The sequence below is a fragment of the Plecotus auritus genome, assembly GCF_963455305.1.
Source record: "Plecotus auritus genome assembly, chromosome: 1".
NCBI classification, from domain to species: domain Eukaryota; kingdom Metazoa; phylum Chordata; class Mammalia; order Chiroptera; family Vespertilionidae; genus Plecotus; species Plecotus auritus.
In genome coordinates, this window is record NC_137770.1 from 31,629,600 (window position 1) to 31,648,954 (window position 19,355).

The following is a 19,355-nucleotide window of genomic DNA, read 5'->3' on the forward strand; positions in this document are numbered from 1 at the left end:
GTGGGGGGGAGGTCAATGGGAAAAAAAAAGAGACATATGTACTACTATTTTTAATACTTCAAACAATTTAAAAAAATAAAAATAAATAAAAGATAAAAGCTTAAAAAAAATAAAAAATAAAAAAATAAGAATAAAATTAAGTACCACTAAAAATATATATATATATCTGCCAACATGCTATCTCCAAATAAAGTCACATTCACAGGGAGCAGGGATTAGGACTTGAACATATATTTTGGGGGGACACTCAGCCCACTACAGACCCCTTTACACTCTTAAAAATTATTGAGGTTCCCAAAGAGCTTTTTAAAAAGATGTTTTTATTGATTTTTTTTTAAGAGAGAGAGGAAGGAAGAGAGAGAGAAACATCAATGTGAAAGCAAAACATCAATCAGTTGCTTCCTACATGCCCCTACTGGGGATTGAGCCCAAAAGCCGGGTATGTGCCTTGACCAGGAATTGAGCCTGCAACCTTTCAGTGCATGGAATGACGCCCAAACAATTGAGCCACACCGGCCAGGACCCAAAGAGCGTTTCTATTGAGGGTTATACTCATAGATATTTGTGTCGACATAAGAAACACCCAAACCTGTAGAGAGAGTTTATTTGAGCCAAACCGATGACATGCCAGGAAGCAAGATCTCAAATGCTCCAGAGAATGACAATTTTAGTTTCTTTTATACATCTGGAATTAGGGAGGGAAGTGAGGACGATTATGTGAACCTGAGGGAAAGCAACGCAGGGAAATCTCTATGATTGAATTACAGGTGGTTCACAATATTATGTACTCTCTTGAAGATGGCTATACTTCCATGGGGTCTAAAAGAGAAGCATTTCAAATGTGTGTTAACCTAGTCAGCGATTTGCAACCTTTTTCATCTCATGGCACACATACACTAATTACCAAAGTTCTGCAAAAAATATATATTTTTTGCTGATCTACCATAAATATAGGTATAATTTTTATTCATTCACACTGGATGGCTATTGTTGTGCTGGCTGTTCTCATTTTTTTGTTTGACAATGGAAGGGAAAAGAGGTCAGTGCCTCTGACTAAATAGTCAGGCATTGCATGTTTTAAAAATTCCTGCGACACACCAGTTAAAAATTGCTGGTCTAAATGCACAAGAACAATGGACGTGTCTTGCTTAAGGGAAGACAAACCTTTTATACGCCTGGGGAGTGACTACCCACCATGACCTGCCCAGTAAGGAATGTATGATCAGACCACTCTGTGAGGTTACTTTTGTTTAGATTTATTGCACAGCCCCTTTTCCATCCATATGTGCCACATTAGAAATTAAAATGAATTAAGTGCTTAAATACTTATCTATTCATTTATTTTAAGGTAACAATAATAAACTCTTTGTATTTTAATTTAAACAACACACTGTTGTGAAAAATAACTATTTTCAAAAAAATCATGAAAAGAATGGCACTGTTTTATATGTCTACAAATCACAATACAAGACAGTTAGATTCTCATACCTACTTCTGCAATCTGTCGCAGTGTGTAGTTTTGGTTGAAGCATCTGAAGATAATCTGGCCTCACACAGATACATGGGTGGGAAAAGAAGTGCTTCAATGGCTTTTTCAGATAATTATGGCTATCGGTCCTTGAGAAACTCAAGTGGTCATTTTTTAGAGGTAAGTTGCAACTTGGATTCTGAAGCTTTATCAACGAACTTCCTATTACATTGAAATCCATTATTCTACCTGCACTTTGAATGATTTTATAATCCCATGCACTGACCACATGGAATCTGTTTGTTGTGAAGATCTTCCCAACGTTAACACATTCCAAACACCACCAATCTCATCGGAAAAGTCGCTAAGTATTGGGAAGTTTTGCACATTTTCATGTTTGTTTGAAAGCTTAAATTTTATCATTAGCAATGATAAAGTCTTCTTGTTCATTTTGGTGAAAATTTTTGTCAAATATCAAAGTATGAATAACCATAGTCTGTCTACCAGTCTTTTTTTTTTCCTCCAAACAAAAATGGTGTCCATGAGGAAAAAACAAACAAACAAAACACAGCTCGTTTAGTTCACAAACAACTGCAAAGTGCTTCTCCTTGAGACAACCACCCCGTGTCAGGGCACACAAGTGCCTTATGAGTATTTACCTCATCAAACAGAATAATAACAAAGTAAGTGCTCAAGGGGCAAGATTCAATGGCATTAATAATTATTACTAATTCATTAAGAACATTCTTAGCAAAACTCCACAAGTGTATGACAGCAAAAAATGCATTCATTACTAATATAGTTTGGTACCACTGCCTTAATTTGTGTAAGGCACTACAAATTTAACCATCATTGGCTTTTCACCATCAGTACAAATGTCAACACAGTGAAAAATGCAAATAACATCTTAATAAAACTATAAAAATAGTTATCACTTTGCACTCCCAGGGTCTCTCAGTACCACCCAGGAGTCCCCAGATCAAATTTTGAAGACCACTTCCCGAGGTAAGCAGTTCTCAATTTTGATGTGCAGCAGAATCACCTGTGACCTTGAATTAATGAATCAAATCTCTACATTGACAAAGCACCGTTAGATGAATCTTAGGTGCACCACAGGTTAATAACCACTAACCTAGCGATAGATAAAACTAGGATTAGCAGTGAGAATGGGACAGTAGGAGATAATTAGAAACTCTATTAAGAACTAAAAGGCTTTACAGATTGCTGAAATGTGAGAATATAAAGAAAATTAAAACAGCAAAGGTTTTGAGCTTTGATTACTGAAAAAATGGTGATACCATTAACAGAATGAGAGAAATTAGGAGGAGCCTATTAAGGAACTATAGAAATAAGAAGGGAGATAAATTATTTTTTCCTGATCTTCCTGGTCAGAATTAATTCCCTGTTCCTCTATGTTCTCACTAAATGCCTTTTGTATCTCTATTTTTAAATTTTACTTTATCTCACATTGTACAGGAGCTGTTTACATGCCAGTCTCCCATTCAGCAGAGAGGAAGCTCCTTAAGGGCCTGTGTGGGCTCAGGAGCACCAGTCCTGGGCCCAACTACATGGTCTTGGGAGTATTATTTAACCTTTCTAGCCTCAATTTTATCATGTCTAAAATGGGGATAAAATTATTTACTTTTTAGGATCAGAGATAAATTTTCAGAGTAATTAGCATAATGCCTCGCACATACTAAAAACTCAACAAATAACAATAATGAAAAATCAATCAGCATAGTTGCATTTCCCTTAAAAGCACTCCTTTTAGAGCTAAATCTTTCTGAGTGGATACAGACTTTTGGTAATCCTCACTTTAAAGCATACCATGGACACAGTTCCTTCTCAATTAGTTATAGAGATGATAATCTAATTTGTGAATCAGATCATTCAGTGTATCCTGCCATAGACTCATGAAGACCTTTGGAAAATGGGAAAACAAGGATTTTATGATATGTTTTGCTGTTTTAGAATGTTGCATCTAACTATAAAAACTGGGGGGGGGGGGGTATTCACAAATGAAATTCCTAGATTGCTACAGGATTTAATTTATTCATGCTATCTTTAACCCTCATATGTAAGATAATTTACAATTTACAGCAGGGGAACAAAATTCTCTTCTCTATCCATGTGACCAAAACACACATCTGGTCTAAAAGTCAGCAATTTACAAGAGTCCCTCCCCAGAGATGAACAGTTCTGGAAGAGAAATACAGTACAGACCTTACTTGAAATAGAATGGAGCTGAGAAGAGAATGAGAAGGAGTAATCCTAAGGGAGATAAAATGCAACTCTCAAAGCTGGCTTTCAGCCAGCACTGCTAAGCTCACATCTCCTCACTTGCCAAAAATAACATTAGGGTCTTTGTGACCACAAGTAGTAAGGACTATAGCTTTAGGTTTCATCTAAAATAACTATAGAAAGCAATAAAAAAACACACAAAACAAAACAAAACAAAAAATAAAAAACCATACATCAGTCAAAGCGTGATGAGAATTTTTAAAACTCTACCATGATCCAATCTATGCTGTTTCCATTATAATCAGAAATGGTGCCTCCCCCCATTATTTCTATAAGGCAGGCTTGAAGGAACTTTAACTTGGAGAAAAAAACTCTAGGATGTCATATCAAAATGCTTTCATTTTTAAGTAAATAAAAACTCAATTCAAAGAGGTTTAAAATAACACTTTTCCAGCTTTTTTGTGCATGTACATCATCTGGGGATCTTATTATAATGGAGATTCTGATTCTGTAGGACTCAGGTTGGGACAAAAATCCTTACTTTCCAATGGGCTCACAGGTGATGCTGATGTGCCAGTAAATGAACCACAATTTCAGTACCAAGTACTTAAACCACAAGGAAATACACAGATTAACATATCTGAAAACTTAGAGAAAAGACTGTTCATAAATGTCATCAAGGACCCATAACTTTTTTATCTCTCTGCTCTACCATCCAAAATGTCAGCTTCACAATTGGTTAGAGCATCATCCCAATGTACCAAGGTTGCAAGTTCGATCCAGGTCAGGGCATATAAAAGAATCAGCCAATGAATGCATAAATAAGTGGAACAACACTCCCCTCCCCTCCCCTCCCCTCCCCTCCCCTCCCCTCCCCTCCCCTCCCCTCCCCTCCCCTCCCCTCCCCTCCCCTCCCCTCCCCTCCCCTCTCCTCTCCTCTCCTCTCCCCCTCACTAAAATCAATTTTTAAAATGTCAGCTTCATCCTAACCTTAGCTCTACCTTCTTGGAAACAGTATGGCTGACAATAATAACCAGGGCTACATGCTTCCTCAATCATGTCCTGCAGAAGATACAAAGTGTCTTCCTATGGATCTCTTCTAAGTGCAAGGAAGAACATCCCCAGAAGCTTAAAAGGCTTTTCTTATATCCTAGTTGCCAGAATTAGGTCATGTGCTCACGCCTGAACCACTGACTAGCAAAGGAGAGTAGATAACCCTTGGGCCAAAAAGGCCTATCTCTGAACCGAGGATGAGATCAAGTTTCCTGATTCTTACTGGTTACAGAAAAAAATATATCATGGGTCATTAGGATGAAGAAAGAGAAACAGATGCTTAGCAGGCAATAAACAACATCCAATATAAGTAAATTTTTTCCTCCCTCATCCCATCAAAGCTATCATTTTGTTCAGAATCTACTGTATCAACTTTTTCTGATTTTAGAAATTCTACTATATTGGCACATATTTAAAATCTTTACTATAAGATGGCTTATAGTATTTCAAAATCATTCTATACAATGGCTTTCTACGCTCCCTCATCTATTAGCATTTAATCATATTTGAGTATAACTATAAAAGTAATTTCAAAATACTTTTATCAATCCAAAATGAGAAGTTAATTATTCCAAATCTATAAAGTTATAGCATAATAAGAATGACAACAGGATACATGGTAGCCTAGCAGTAAAGTAAGAAATAAATTCATACTGTAGGATATATAAATGAGTAAGTGAATGAATGAAGACGTGTGGGCTTTGGTCATGACTCTATCAATCTTTGCATGGAAGCAAAACTTCCTCTTAGGGTGAACTGTATGGTATGTAAATTATACCTCAACGGGAGGCCCAATGCATGAAATATGAGCAAGAGCAGGCCTTCGCAGCCCCGGCTTCGTCTGGAAAGTCGTCCAGACGGTTGTTCCGCTATTCGGCCATTTGGTCGATTTGCATATTACACTTTTATTATTACAGATTATTATAGATAAGGCTGCTGTTAAAAAAAAAAAACACCTCTCTAATAATACAGAACAACTTGTGGAGAAAAAAAATGTCTAAAAAAGACTTAGCCACATATATCACAAATACCAAACATTTACTACTTAGTTTAAACAAAAATCAGGGTCGCATTAACTGCAGCAGAGATCCCTGAAAGCAAGAACAAAAACATGGGCCATGTGATCTGATCCTTAATGCTGCCTACCTCACAGTACTCTGAGACCCAGGAAATGTAATGTTCTCTGTAAGAAGCACTCCTTGATAGACAACAGAAAGCAAAGGCTGGAGTCAACTAAGTGGGCTCATAGCTTGCGCAACAGTTGCTGCTAGGAAAAACTTGGCAAACGTCTCAGTCATAATTCACTAACAGATGAGATATTTTTGTTTAAACTAGTAATCCCAAAGGAATGTGATCATTTCACAGATGGGGCTCACTATTTCCAGGTCTGCAATGCACAATATAAATTACTACACAAGGCTCTCTTCACATATAGATCTATGCTTTTCAACCTGAATTCTAATTGGTACCTAATTCAAGTCACTGCACAAATATGGCACTACACAAATCTAGTGAAATGTAAAAATTTAAGGGTATTATTATTCACAATAGCCAAGATATAGAAACAATCAAAGTGTCCATCAAATGATGAATGGATAAAGAAGACGTGATACACACACACACACACACACACACACACACACACACACACAGGAATATTATTCAGTCTTTAGAAAGGGGGAAATTATGTCATTTGGGACAAAATGGATGAACCTGGAGGACATTATGTTAAGTGAAACAAGTCAAACAGAGAAAGACATGAGCCACTTATATGTGGAATCTTTAAAAAAAAAAAAGTCAAATTCATAGAAAGAGTAGAATGGTGGTTAGCAGGGGTGGGGTAGGCAAAATGGGGAAATGTTGGTCAAAGAGTAAAGCCTCAGAGTCCTAAAAAAAGTCTTTACATTTTTTCTGCCTTTATATACTGGCTCATACCATTTGTGATATTTAAATTGCTTCCCTCATCCTAACTGTCCAAATATTATCTATCCCACGTTCCTTATCTCCCTTTAAGTCAGCCCTAGGAAGCCATCCAGGTGATTCCTATGCATGCTCAAGGTTGAAAACCATGAGATTTGGTCATTATGATTGATTATTTTAAAAAAAATGCACACACCTTACAACAGGTATTTATTTGCCTCACAGAAGAGGAAGACTGGAAGCAAAGAGTCCAGGGTTGGCATCCAATGATGTCAACATCCTTAGCACATTGGTCTATCACAGCATGGGCACAAGGTGGTTGCTGCTCCTCCAAGCCAGAAAGACGGAATAAACAACAAAGGACCACGCCAGAAATATCACTCCCTTTTACCTGGGAAATAAAAGCTTTCTTAGTAGCTTTCCCCTCCCTACTAATAAGTCTTCCTTTAAATGTGTGGCAAACAGTATTTTTAAAAGATGATCACACCAATATATTTATCTCATCCCACATGTTCCTTTTACAATGTGATAGATACTCCAACTGAGAAGTCACATTCTCTTCCTTTGAATCTGGGAGGGTGTGTGTGAAGTCTCGACAGAGTACCCCAGAAGTAATGCCATGCGACTTCTGAGGCAGCTTCTATCTGAAGAAGCTCTTTAAACCCAAAAGACCACGTTGAAACCATGAGTGACTGTTCTCGCTGGGCCCCCAGTAGACAGAAGCATTAACTGCCAGCCTTCATACGAATCCAGCCCCTAGACTTTAAGTCTTTGAGGCCTCAGATATCATGGAGTAGAAACAATCTGTCTCCACTGGCTTTATCTGAATTCCAGGCCCAGATGAGAAATAATATATGAGAAATAATAAATGGTAATTATTTTAAGTCACAACATTTTAGAATGATTTATTAAACAGTGATACAGAATGAAAACAGGTATCATTGGCCAGCACTGTATCTCATTGCCCACCTGCCACTGCAGAACAACCTGGGAAATCAGTGGACATGATTGCCATAAACTTTTGATTAAGGTGGGCACATTGTCACTAAAACACAATCAGGGTTCTATTAGCAATGGGAAGATGGAAATGAATACTGGGTAGGCAATGAGCAGTACCTGCCACAACCACTTACTTAACTGTTATGTACTACCTTATATCATGTTGATCTTTTCCTAAATATATATCTTTCTTCACTAATAGAACATAATAGAGTCTTCAAGGCAAAGACTATTTCATTACAAAATGCCTTAAATAGTGGTTACTCTAAAAATATTAGCTATTTAACTTTTGAATGGAAACATTTAGGTTTCATTTTAGAACTTCCAGGTCCTAGAAACAGTGAGATTCTGAAACAAATAAAGAGAAAAGGTTTTATAATTTTTTCTGGAATTTTCCAGAATAATTTCTCTGGGAAAATGCTGGTGCAATTGAACAATTGAATAATCTCTGAAGATCCCTTATATTATACAGACAAATATCAACTAACTCCAGAGTTAGAATAAGTCATTGCAACAGTGTCTGGAAATCCTGCACAAAATATAGAGATAAACACTGGTGTAGGCTAATTAACAACTGCAGGACACTTTGTAAACATAAAGTTCCTAAATATTTATTCTTAAATAATCATGTTGACTTATTACTAAATGATAAACTTACTCTTAATGGAGCAGGGACCTCACTGTAGCTCTCCAAAATGATACTAGCCCTCAAGCACTCCTGACCACTCATGAGTTATACTGAGTCAATATATCTATTTCTTTAAATAATAAGAATAATATAGAAACCAGGCAGATGTTACTGAATTTAATTTTAAAATAAATCTTAACAGAAAACATTCCAAAACTTTTATTTTAGCTAAATAAAGGTTCATTATCTGAATTTAGGAAAAAAAACACCCTCATTCATCATTCAAATAACTGCAGCTGAAATTAGCCACTAATTCGGGTTCAGTTTATTATAAAAATATTAACTAATATTCACATAGAGCTTCAGAATTTATGAAGTGCTCTCATATATATATATATATATATATATATATATATATATCACATTATAGATATAGATAAATAGGTATAGGTATAGGTATAGGTATAGGTATAGGTATAGGTATAGGTATAGGTATAGGTATAGTCGTCCTCAGTATCTATGGGGGATTGGTCCAGGACCCCTTGCAGATACCAAAATCTAAGGATGTTCAAATCCTTTATATAAGATGGCATAGTGTTTGCAGTTATCCTATGTACATCCTCCTGTATACTTTATATCATCTCAAGGTTACTTATAACACCTACCACAATGTAAATTTTATGTAAATAGTTGTTATACTATATTGTTTAGGGAATAATGACAAGGAAAAAAAGTCTGTACGTGTTCAGTACAGATGCAACCATGGTAGGCCTAAGTACACAGTACATACCAACAACAACATAACATTGTTGGTTTTTTCCAAATATTTTTAATCCCAGGTTGGTTGAATCCACGGATGCAGAACCTGTGGATATGGAGGGCCAACTGTATATATAAGGTGTCCCAAAAAAAATGTATACACTCACTTTGAATAATTATAAAGGCAGTGTTTATGAAAATACATTTCATTTTCAAAATTTAGCTATCAGCTATTAAAGTGTGTATACATTTTTTTGGGTACCCTGTATATACATGTGTATATCTAGATATATTTATTTTCCTATAAAATTATTATATAAAAGTGTTTTGAAAACTGTAAAAACCTCTATAAAGGTTAGTAATCTAGCAATATGTATTTACTATTAGTCATCTACTATTATTATTAGCAATAATAATAAGTCTTAATGAGGCAAGACCTTTTATACCCTTTCTACAGATAAGGATACTAAGGCTAAGAAAGGAGAAGTGACTGGTCCATGATCACATAGCCAACTGAAATACACTCGGTACTGAAACTCATCTTCTGACGTAAAATTCTAGGTACTTTCTAGCGGATCATGCTGCTTCTGTATAATGTTTACTTTTAAAAGCATGATTCCCAAAGATTACAAGAGAAAGTGAAAGGAGAGGTCTATTGATGGGCATAAAATTATCATTTCTAAGGCTGTAGGGAAGGTCATCTCATGTTATTGGACAACCCAGTAAACTAAACTATAGATCACAAAGAAAACAAAAAAGATCCACTACAATATAAGCTAAGAAATGAAACCAATTTTAGTAACTTTAACCGAGGCACATTTAAAAAAGCACACCTTTTCACATTGTAACATTTTCAGTATTTCTTTAAAATACTGCACTTTGGTCCACATAACTGCAAGCATCACTTTCTAGTTTATGTCAGAACTCTCCCTCCCTCAAATATATATGCCAAAGATCCTTTGAACATGATGCTTATAAAAACTACCTTAGGTTATAAGTTCCTAGGGACTTTTAATTAAACTCACAAACAGCCAATTTTATGGACACATCTGGCAGTGCCATGAAACTAAAAGTCTCCTGTCCAGTCACCGCACAGACTGAGTCTTCATTAAACCTCAAAGCAGAATCCTAGGACGTTGTCTGTACTTCAGATGTTCCCCAGAATAGGTCCAAAGTACAAGTATTTAGTAATTATTTTCCTAAAACAGCATACTTATCACAGGGCGTAAGCTACAAGTTTGCCGATTTCAGCGTAAGAAGACAGACACCCAACAAATCTTCAGCATGTTGACTGGCAGATAAAAGTCATCCTATATAATAAAAGGCTAATATGCAAATCAACCAAACAGCGGAAAGACTGGTTGCTATGATGCGCACTGACCACCAGGGGACAGACACTCAACACAGGAGCTGCCCCCTAGTGGTCAGTGCGCTCCCACAGAGGGAGCACCGCTCAGCCAGAAGCCGCACTCACCAGCAGGCTCAAGGCTGGAGAGCGCAGCAGCAGTGGCGGGAGCCTCTCCAGCCTCCGAGGCAGCACTAAGGAGCAGCAAGCCCAGCTTCTGGCTGAGAGGCACTCCCACAGGGGGGAGCACCACTTGGGAGCGCCACTCAGCCAGAAGCCGGGCTCACGGCTGGTGAGTGCAGCAGGGATGGCGGGAGCTTCTCCATGAGAAGCAGGCCTAAGCCGGCAGTCGGACATCCCCCGAGGGGTCCCAGACTGTGAGAGGGCACAGGCCAGGCTGAGGAACCCACCCCCCACCCCACCCCCCATGAATGTCGTGCACCTGGCCTCTAGTTAATTATAATCTTAACATACACATAGGATTTCTATGCAAGTGAAAATGCAATCAAAGCTGCAAGTATTTAAGTATTTCTTTTACTTGAAATACTGATACCATAACAGAAGCAAAAGCAAAAAAGCATAAGGCAAGGTGTGAAACTTTTCATTAAAAAAGGATTAGAAGACAGACTTCTGAGTATTGAATAACTTTTAGTCAATAAGAAGCAAAGGAGCAGAATAGTACTGACTTCTGCACTGGGAAGCAGTGTCCCATTGTGAATATGAACACATACACTGGAATCAAACAGGTTTGAGTTCAAACCCTACCCCTTCCACTTACTAGCCATGTGATTCTGGGAAAGTTATTTAACCCTAATAAGCCTCAATTTCTTCATCTATAAAACAGGAATAATATTACCTACCTCACAAAGTTTTTAAAGTATATAAAAATGTTTGAAATGTACTCACTACAATACCTGGAACAAAAGTAAGTATTCAAGCCCTAGCCAGTTTGGCTCAGTAGAAAGAGCATCAGCCTGCAGACTGAAGGGTCCCAGGTTCGATGCCTGGGTTGCAGGCTCAATCCCCAGTGTGGGGCATGTGGGAGGCAGCCTATCAATGATTCTCTCTCATCATTAATGTTTCTATCTTTCTCTCCCTTCCTTTCTGAAATAAATAAAAACATATATTTAAAAAAAAAATAAGTATTCAAGCCCTGACTGGTTTGGCTCAGTGGATAGAGCGTCGGCCTGCGGACTGAAGGGTCCCAGGTTCGATTCCAGTCAAGGGCATGTACCTTGGTTGCAGGCACATCCCCAGTAGGGGGTATGCAGGAGGCAGCTGATTGATGTTTCTCTCTCATAGATGTTTCTAACTCTCTCTTCCTCTCCCTTCCTCTCTGCAAAAAATCAATAAAATATATTTTTTTTAAAAGTAAGTATTCAATAAGATTCAGCTATTTATTAACAGCCTTTTAAGACTGAAGGTTATTTAAATAAACTGAAACAATTTCAACAACTACTTACATTTGTCAGTAAAACAACACAAACTCTGAGATACTAAGTAAGGTCCCTGACCTTCAAAACCCAGTCATTAGCCCTGGCCGGATGGTTAGAGCATTATCCCAATATGCCAAGGTTCCGGGTTTGATCTCCAATCAGGGCACATATAAGAAGCAACCAATGAGTGCATAATATGTGGAACAACAAATCAATGTTTCTCTTTCTGTTTCCCTTCCTCTCGCTCTCTCAAATCAATAAATTTTAAAAAATTAAAAAACAAACCATCATTAGCCCTGGTCTGTGTGGCTCAGTTGGTTGGCATTGTCCCATGCAGGGGAGGGTTGCCAGTTCCATTCCAGTCAGGGCACATGGCCAGGTTCTAAGCCCGATCAGGAGGCAACTGATTGATGTTTCTCTCTCACATGGATGTTTGTCTCTCCCTCCCTTCCTCTCTCTCTAAAAGCAATAAAAACAGATTTCAATTTTTAAAAAAATCATTAATGATCAAAATGGTAATTTTAAAAGGAGGCCAGTTTTGCAAACTACTAATGATAAGAACAAGAGTCCTTGCTCTCTTTCTAACCACACACACTTTTCTCTCCTATAAGTATCAAAACAGTCTTGGGATTAAAGAGCTATCATTTTATTTGAATGTTTTACTTTTAATAAGACATTGCCCAGTAGAGACTGAATCAACAGTAAGAGAATCAAAATAAATAGAAAAATATAAAATTGATGATTATATATTTTTCAATATCAAGGATAATCAGAAGGCAAAAATGGGGAGGGGACAAACTGTTCCAGTGATAAATATCTAACTTTTATTTTAAATTTTTTTTTAATTTATTTTAGACAGAAAGAGGGAGAGGGAAACAATGATATGAGAGACAATGATAGGTTGCCTCCTGCATGCTCCCTACTGGAGATCAAGTCCATAACCTCAGCATGTGCCCTGACCAGGAATCGAACCAGTGACCTTTTAGTGCATGGGACAATGCCCAACCGAGCTACACAGGCCAGGATGAAATATCTAACTTTTAATATCCTCTATTATAAATTATCTTAGTTGTATTGGAAGGCAGATAAAACCTTTAAAACGTAGCTGTTATGGGTTTTCCTAGACTCTTTTTATTTCCATAGACTCTGAAATGTTTGGAAAATATTTTTTTAAACATATTTTATTGATTTTTTTACAGAGAGGAAGGGAGAGAGATAGAGAGCTAGAAACATCAATGAGAGAGAAACATCGATCAGCTGCCTCCTGCACACCTCCTACTGGGGATGTGCCCGCAACCAAGGTACATGCCCTCGACCAGAATTGAACCCGGGACCCTTCAGTCGGTAGGCCGATGCTCCATCCACTGAGCCAAACTGGTTTCAGCTGGAAAATATTTTTAACTCTTACAAAGTGAAATACCTACTTCAATTCTTATCCTATATAATAAAGATGGAATATGCAAATTGACTGTAACTCTGCAACAAAGATGGCGGCGCCCACAGCCAATAAGGAGGGAATATGCAAATTGATGCGACAAGGCGAGAGATGGAAGGCGGCTCTGGCTGGAGCAAAGGCAGAAAGGTAGTTCCAGGCCAGAGCGAAGGCGGAAAGGCAGCTCTGGCTGGAGCACAGGCGGTGCCGGCAGCCAGGGGAAGGAAGGCCTATTCTTGCACGAATCTTCATGCATCGGGCCTCTAGCACTCAATAAAGGAAAATATTCTAACTGCAGTAATTAAAGTTGTTTCTGTTTTAAGACTAAAACATTGCCCCAGGCTTTAAACTCTATTAAAATTATAAATTTATCTGAGAAATAAATTTACTGACTGAATAAAAATAAAAAATAATAAGACTGGAAGCTTCCAAAAAGAAGTCAAGATTTAGGATGTCAAAGAATTAAGGTCTTCAAAAATTAAGCTCAAAACAAAATAAAATATTATTTTTTAAAGACCAAGCTTTTTAAAGTATAAAATAAAAAACACAAAGAACTAATATACTTATTAGAGGCCTGATGCACGAAATCCATGCAACAGTAGGCCTTCCTTCCCCCAGCTGCTGGCACTGGCTTCCCTCTGGCACCCAGCACCCAGGCTTTCCTCGCAGGTCCGGCTTTGTCCAGGACATCTAAAAGGACGACCAGAAGGACGTCCAGTCTAATTAGCATATTATGCTTTTATTATTATAGATATGCATAGCCCATGGACACGGGAAATAGGGTAGTGAAGACTGGGGGGGTGGTTTGTGGCTGGGAAGATGAGGGTAAAGGAGGGGAATGGGAGATATCTATAATACTATCAACAATAAAAAATGTATTTAAAAGGAAAAAAAGTAAAATAAAAAACATATACTTGGAAGATCAGTATATTAACTCAATCGGCATATTCAAGAAAGACACAGAGCATGCAACAATATTAACCAAAGAAACAGTTCTTGTCTTTGATTAAAAAGCATAAGATAGTGTCCTTTGACCAATCTCTCATACAACCAAGGCTGTATTTCAAATTGTTTATTTGAATTTAATTAAACAATGAGCTGTTAGTCGATTCCATTAAACACAGATCCAATTTCTCTGCACTGTTGTTTGTTTTTCTTTGATAAGTTAGAAATCGTAAGTATAATATCATGTGACACTGTTAAACTTATAGACAAGGCATTATATTAATAGTATTTACAGAGCACTAATGTTACAATCCCAGCTTGATGGTCGCAGCTCTTTGTATAAAATCTCACACCAACTTTATGCATCATACTCAATCAAAAGTTCAGAGCTTTCAAATTATCAACAAAGCCTCTCCATTTAATTTTAAAGAAGAAGGAAAAAGGGGGAGAAACACCAAAGTTTGGTTTCTAAATACCTTTTCACTTTTTAGAATGAATGTTAGAATGTTTTCCCTTTAAGAAGTATTAGAATTGAAGTAGGCACTTAGTTAAATATGCATTTCAGACATTGTGTAACTAGAAAAAGGGATGCAATCATTCTGCAAATATGTACTAGACATTTATTCAATACAGGACACTATTCAATATGGACACTACTCAATGTAGGCAGCTAGGGAGGAGGCATAAAAGAGAGTTCTGTTTTGAGGGAGCTTTCTAATAAACTAAGGAGATCAAAATTTAAAATGACACTGCAGCCCTAGCTGGTGTGGCTCAGTGGATAGAGAATCCGCCTGTGGACTGAAGGGTCCCGGGTTTGATTCCAGCCAAGGACACATGACCGGGTTGCAGGCTCGAGCCCCAGTAGGAGGTGTGCAGGAAGCAGCCGATCAATGATTCTCTCTCATCATTGATGTTTCTATCTCTCGCTCCCTCTTCCTTCCTCTCTGAAATCAACAAAAATATATTTTAAAAAATAAAATGACACTGCAAGGCAATAAATGATTAAAGTTCTAATTCAGAAGTTAAGACCAAATAAGTCTGTCAGAAAATGCTAAGAACCAGATGATTTCACTCATATTGTGGGATATATAACTGAAATTTGTGGATACAGACAGCAGTGTGGTAGTTACCAGGGGGAAAGGGTTGGAGGGGAAATAGGGGCAAAGGGGGCATAACATATGAGGGAAAATGGTTTGACTTTGGGTGGTGGGCACACAGTACATACAGATCTTGTATCGTAGAAATGTATACTTGAAACCTATATGATCCTATTAGCCAATGTCACCCCAATAAAATTATTTTTTTTAAAAAAGTTAAGACCATATATACTACAAAAGAAGATAGAATTGGTGGGGGCTAAAACGTGTGTGTACTACAAAGAAAGGTAAAATTGACCAGAGCTAAAATAGAGAACAAAAATCTCTGGAAAGAGACAAAACTTTAGCGGTCAGACATGAAAGAAGAGTAAAATTTAGAAAGGGCTATATGAAAGGAAAGGACATCCACAGCTAGAATAAACATAAAAAGGAACAGACAGAGCAGCAGCCTGCACAGAAGAGTAAAAAAATGATAGGAAGAGTGGGTTGGAGCAAGATGGAAGCGAACCATGAACATCATATCAGGAATTTAGTCTTAACCATTTAATGAATTTAAACTGAAGTAACTATTATGTGCCATGAACTGTCCTAGATGCAAAGGATACAAGTGTGAACAAACAGATAAGTTCTCTGCCCTCATAGTGGTTAAGGTCTAGTAGATATATTCTATAAAAAAATATGGTACCATGCAATGCTTCTGAGCAGAGGAGGATGTGTTGAGAGATAGACTCTGGGAAAATTATGTAGCAGTAATATTGTGAAGATTAATAAAAAGAAACTTTATTTAAATTGGAGTTCAGAGGGCCTGTGGGGCTCTACCCTATACACTCTACCACTTGTCATCAACTACCCCAAACAGGAAGAGACATACTTCCCATTTCAACAGGAAGATGTTTTTCTGCTCTACTACCCCAACAGGAAGAAGGACAATCTTCTCTTCACCCAGCAACCACTAAGCCAAAGAAAAGCCACTAAACTTCAAATACCCAGTTTCCTCCAATGGACTACTTCTTTATAGCAGCCCCTGAACTCCCCTTTTCTCTATAAAGAATGTTTACTATTTGCAATTAAACAGCATATTGTTCCAGAATAAAAACCATATCTGTCTGTTTAAGGTCAATAGTATGTCCCTATTGCGGGGGAGAGGGAGAGGGAGATAAGCAGGCCAATTAAGACATCTATAATAATAAAAACATAATATGCTAATTAGACCGGATGTCCTTCCAGACAAAGCCAGGGCTGTGAGGGCCGAGGCAAGCCGCCGCAGCTTCAGGGGCCAAGCCCCTTGCACAAATTTCATGCAACGGGCCTCTAGTTATAATAATAATTGAGGAGAGAAGTAGCAATGGATAATACTCAATTATGCAATTGCTTCTTGACCAATCTTAGATAAATCACTGCATTTCTCTGCATCCCTCTTCTCACTTGAGAACTGAAATTTGCCATCAGCAACAACCTTCAACTGGAAAATTTTACAAACACATCTAGGCACTGTGTACTATATCTAAAGTAAATCTAAAGACTAAGAGCAGCAACTTACTTTCATTTATTTTTTAGCAACAACATTGGAATTATGCTTGTGCTTTATCAGTTTAACCACTGTATCTCTAAACAAGCACTCTCTGAATAAGAATGGACAGCAAGGTTAGACATAATAAAGAGTTTAACTAGAGCTTATGAAGATCTATGCTACCTGCCTTTATTTCTCGGTGTGTAATCTACAGTCCCAAGAAAGGACAGAGGACTGGATACCAAGCTACTTACATCTGTTGGAAACAGGAAAAGAACAGTAGACAAGATACTTATTTCATTCTCCATTATGCCACAGAAAGTTATTTGTCTCCTAAAGTTAACTTATTTATAGAGCCTTAAGGGCAAAGACTATGTTTTATTCATCTTTATGATCTAATAGTGCCTAGTACAGAGTTTTGTACACAATTGCTGAGAGTGGTGTTAAAAAGAAAAAGAGTCTGAGGTCTAAAGAATGAGTTAACCAGGTATAGGAGGGTCCAGACAGTAACAATATCCATCAACAAAACAGCCAATGGGGACATAATAGTGAGTAAGATGATTTTCCTTTTTGAGGAGCTTGAAGCCTTGTGGAAAAGAAATATATTAGGAGAAGAGAGAGAAAATACACCAAGCATCTAGACTTTAACTACTAAAATTAATCATTAATGGCTACCTTTTACTGAATGTGTCAAACATTATGCAAAGAACATTACAGACATTATCTCATTTAATCCTCACACCCCATGAGTCAGATATTATTATCCTCATTTTTCTAAAGGGAAACTAAGAGTTGGAGAAGGATAAATAACTTACTCAATGTAATAAAATTAGCAGAGAGGCTGTGGTTCAAACCAACATCTAATTCCAAAGTCAGCACCACCAGGAACCAGGGTAACAGCACTGAAGGAGTAGGAAGTAATCAAGTATAGACTATATATAGAAATGGAGCCAACTAGATTTGCTGAAAGATGAAGAGCAGTGTTTAAATTAAAGGGGTATTATAACATCTATAGACGGATGACTAAATGGATGCGATCCAATGCATCAAATGTAACTCTCCCTCCCTATTTTCCTTCTCCAGATAGAACCAATGGAGTTTCTTTATGAGCTTCCAGAACCAACTTATGCATATAAAAGCACCCAAACTCACTCTCCCATTTTTTCAATTTTTATTTTAAAATAACTTGGGACTCAACAAACAGTTGCGAAAAGAGCACAGAAAATTCCTATATGCCCTTTAGCCAGCTTCTCTTAATGTTAACATCTTACATAGCCATAGTACAATTATCAAAACCAATACATTAAGATTGAGGCAAAACTAGTAACAACATTTTGCCAGTTTCAAGCAATTACAAATAGAGCTGCCATAAATATTCTTGCACATGTCTATTGATGCTTCTGTGTGGCAGGGGTCCCCAAGACAATTCTCTGGCTCGATGATTCATCATGGAAGGACCCACAGGACTCAGAAAAGCTGTACATTCATGAGTATGGCTTATTATAGCAATCGGACACAGACTGAAATAGTGGAGAAAAGAATAAGCAAAGTCCAGGAAAAACCAGGCACAACCTTCCAGGTTCATCCCCCAGTGGAGTTGCATGGACGTACTTAATTGTCCCAGCAATGATGTGTGACAACACAAGTGAAGTCAACCAGGAAAACTTGCCCAAGCCCTGGTGTCCATGGTTTTTATTGGGGTGCGAGGGGCATTCAGAAGGTACACAGGGCCTGCATCACTGACCTCAGCTATTCAGATTCCAGTCCGCAGAGTAACATAGGTGCTCACCATAAATCACATGTTTTGCATAAACCATCTAATATAGCTGGTTCTATGTGGTCCAGGGCCGCAGGCACACAAAAACACACTTATTAGGCAGAATATCCCAGCGGCGGAGTTCATCTCCCAGGAGCCAGTAGAGGACCAGTCCTGAAGACAGGCCTTTCTTCGGAATATGCTGGTTTCAGCACCCCAAGCCAGCTGAGCTAGTCCTTTCCTATAAAACCTGTGAATGCATTTCTGGGCTACCTCGTTCATTTTAATATTGGCACACTATTCTGTTATATGGATGTACCACCATTAATTTAGCCAATCACCTACTCATTAACTTTTAAGTTATTTCTACCTTTTTGCTCTAGTCAACAAAAAAGCAACGTTTTACAAATTATAAAGAGCTACAAAAATAAAGATATAATTTTTCTAGAAGTATTATCACTGAAAGATGAATTAAAGGTTTAGTCTACTGTGTGAGTTTCAGTTACCTGAATGAATAAAGGGTAGCTTTAAAAATAATCTGAGTTTAAATGTGAGTGAATAAATAAAATGCACTGAAGAAAAAAACTTGGAGGACTTTTCTTACCTCCTATAGTGTTTGCTGTCCAAAATTAATATGAAAATTATCACAATAAACCAAAAATTACTCAATTTCTGGAAAATCACACAATAGCATTACATAATAGCAAAATATAACTCTAGAGTTTTGATGGGTTATTTACATATATCTAGAGTCTAGGATTCCTAT

General features: G+C 37.5%; 1 protein-coding gene across 3 annotated transcripts in view; it reads right to left on the reverse strand.

Annotated features, from left to right (window-relative positions):
* Nucleotides 1-19,355, reverse strand: part of RAD51B (RAD51 paralog B) — a 545,220-nt gene that overhangs the window by 494,925 nt on the left and 30,940 nt on the right. The window lies entirely within an intron of this gene.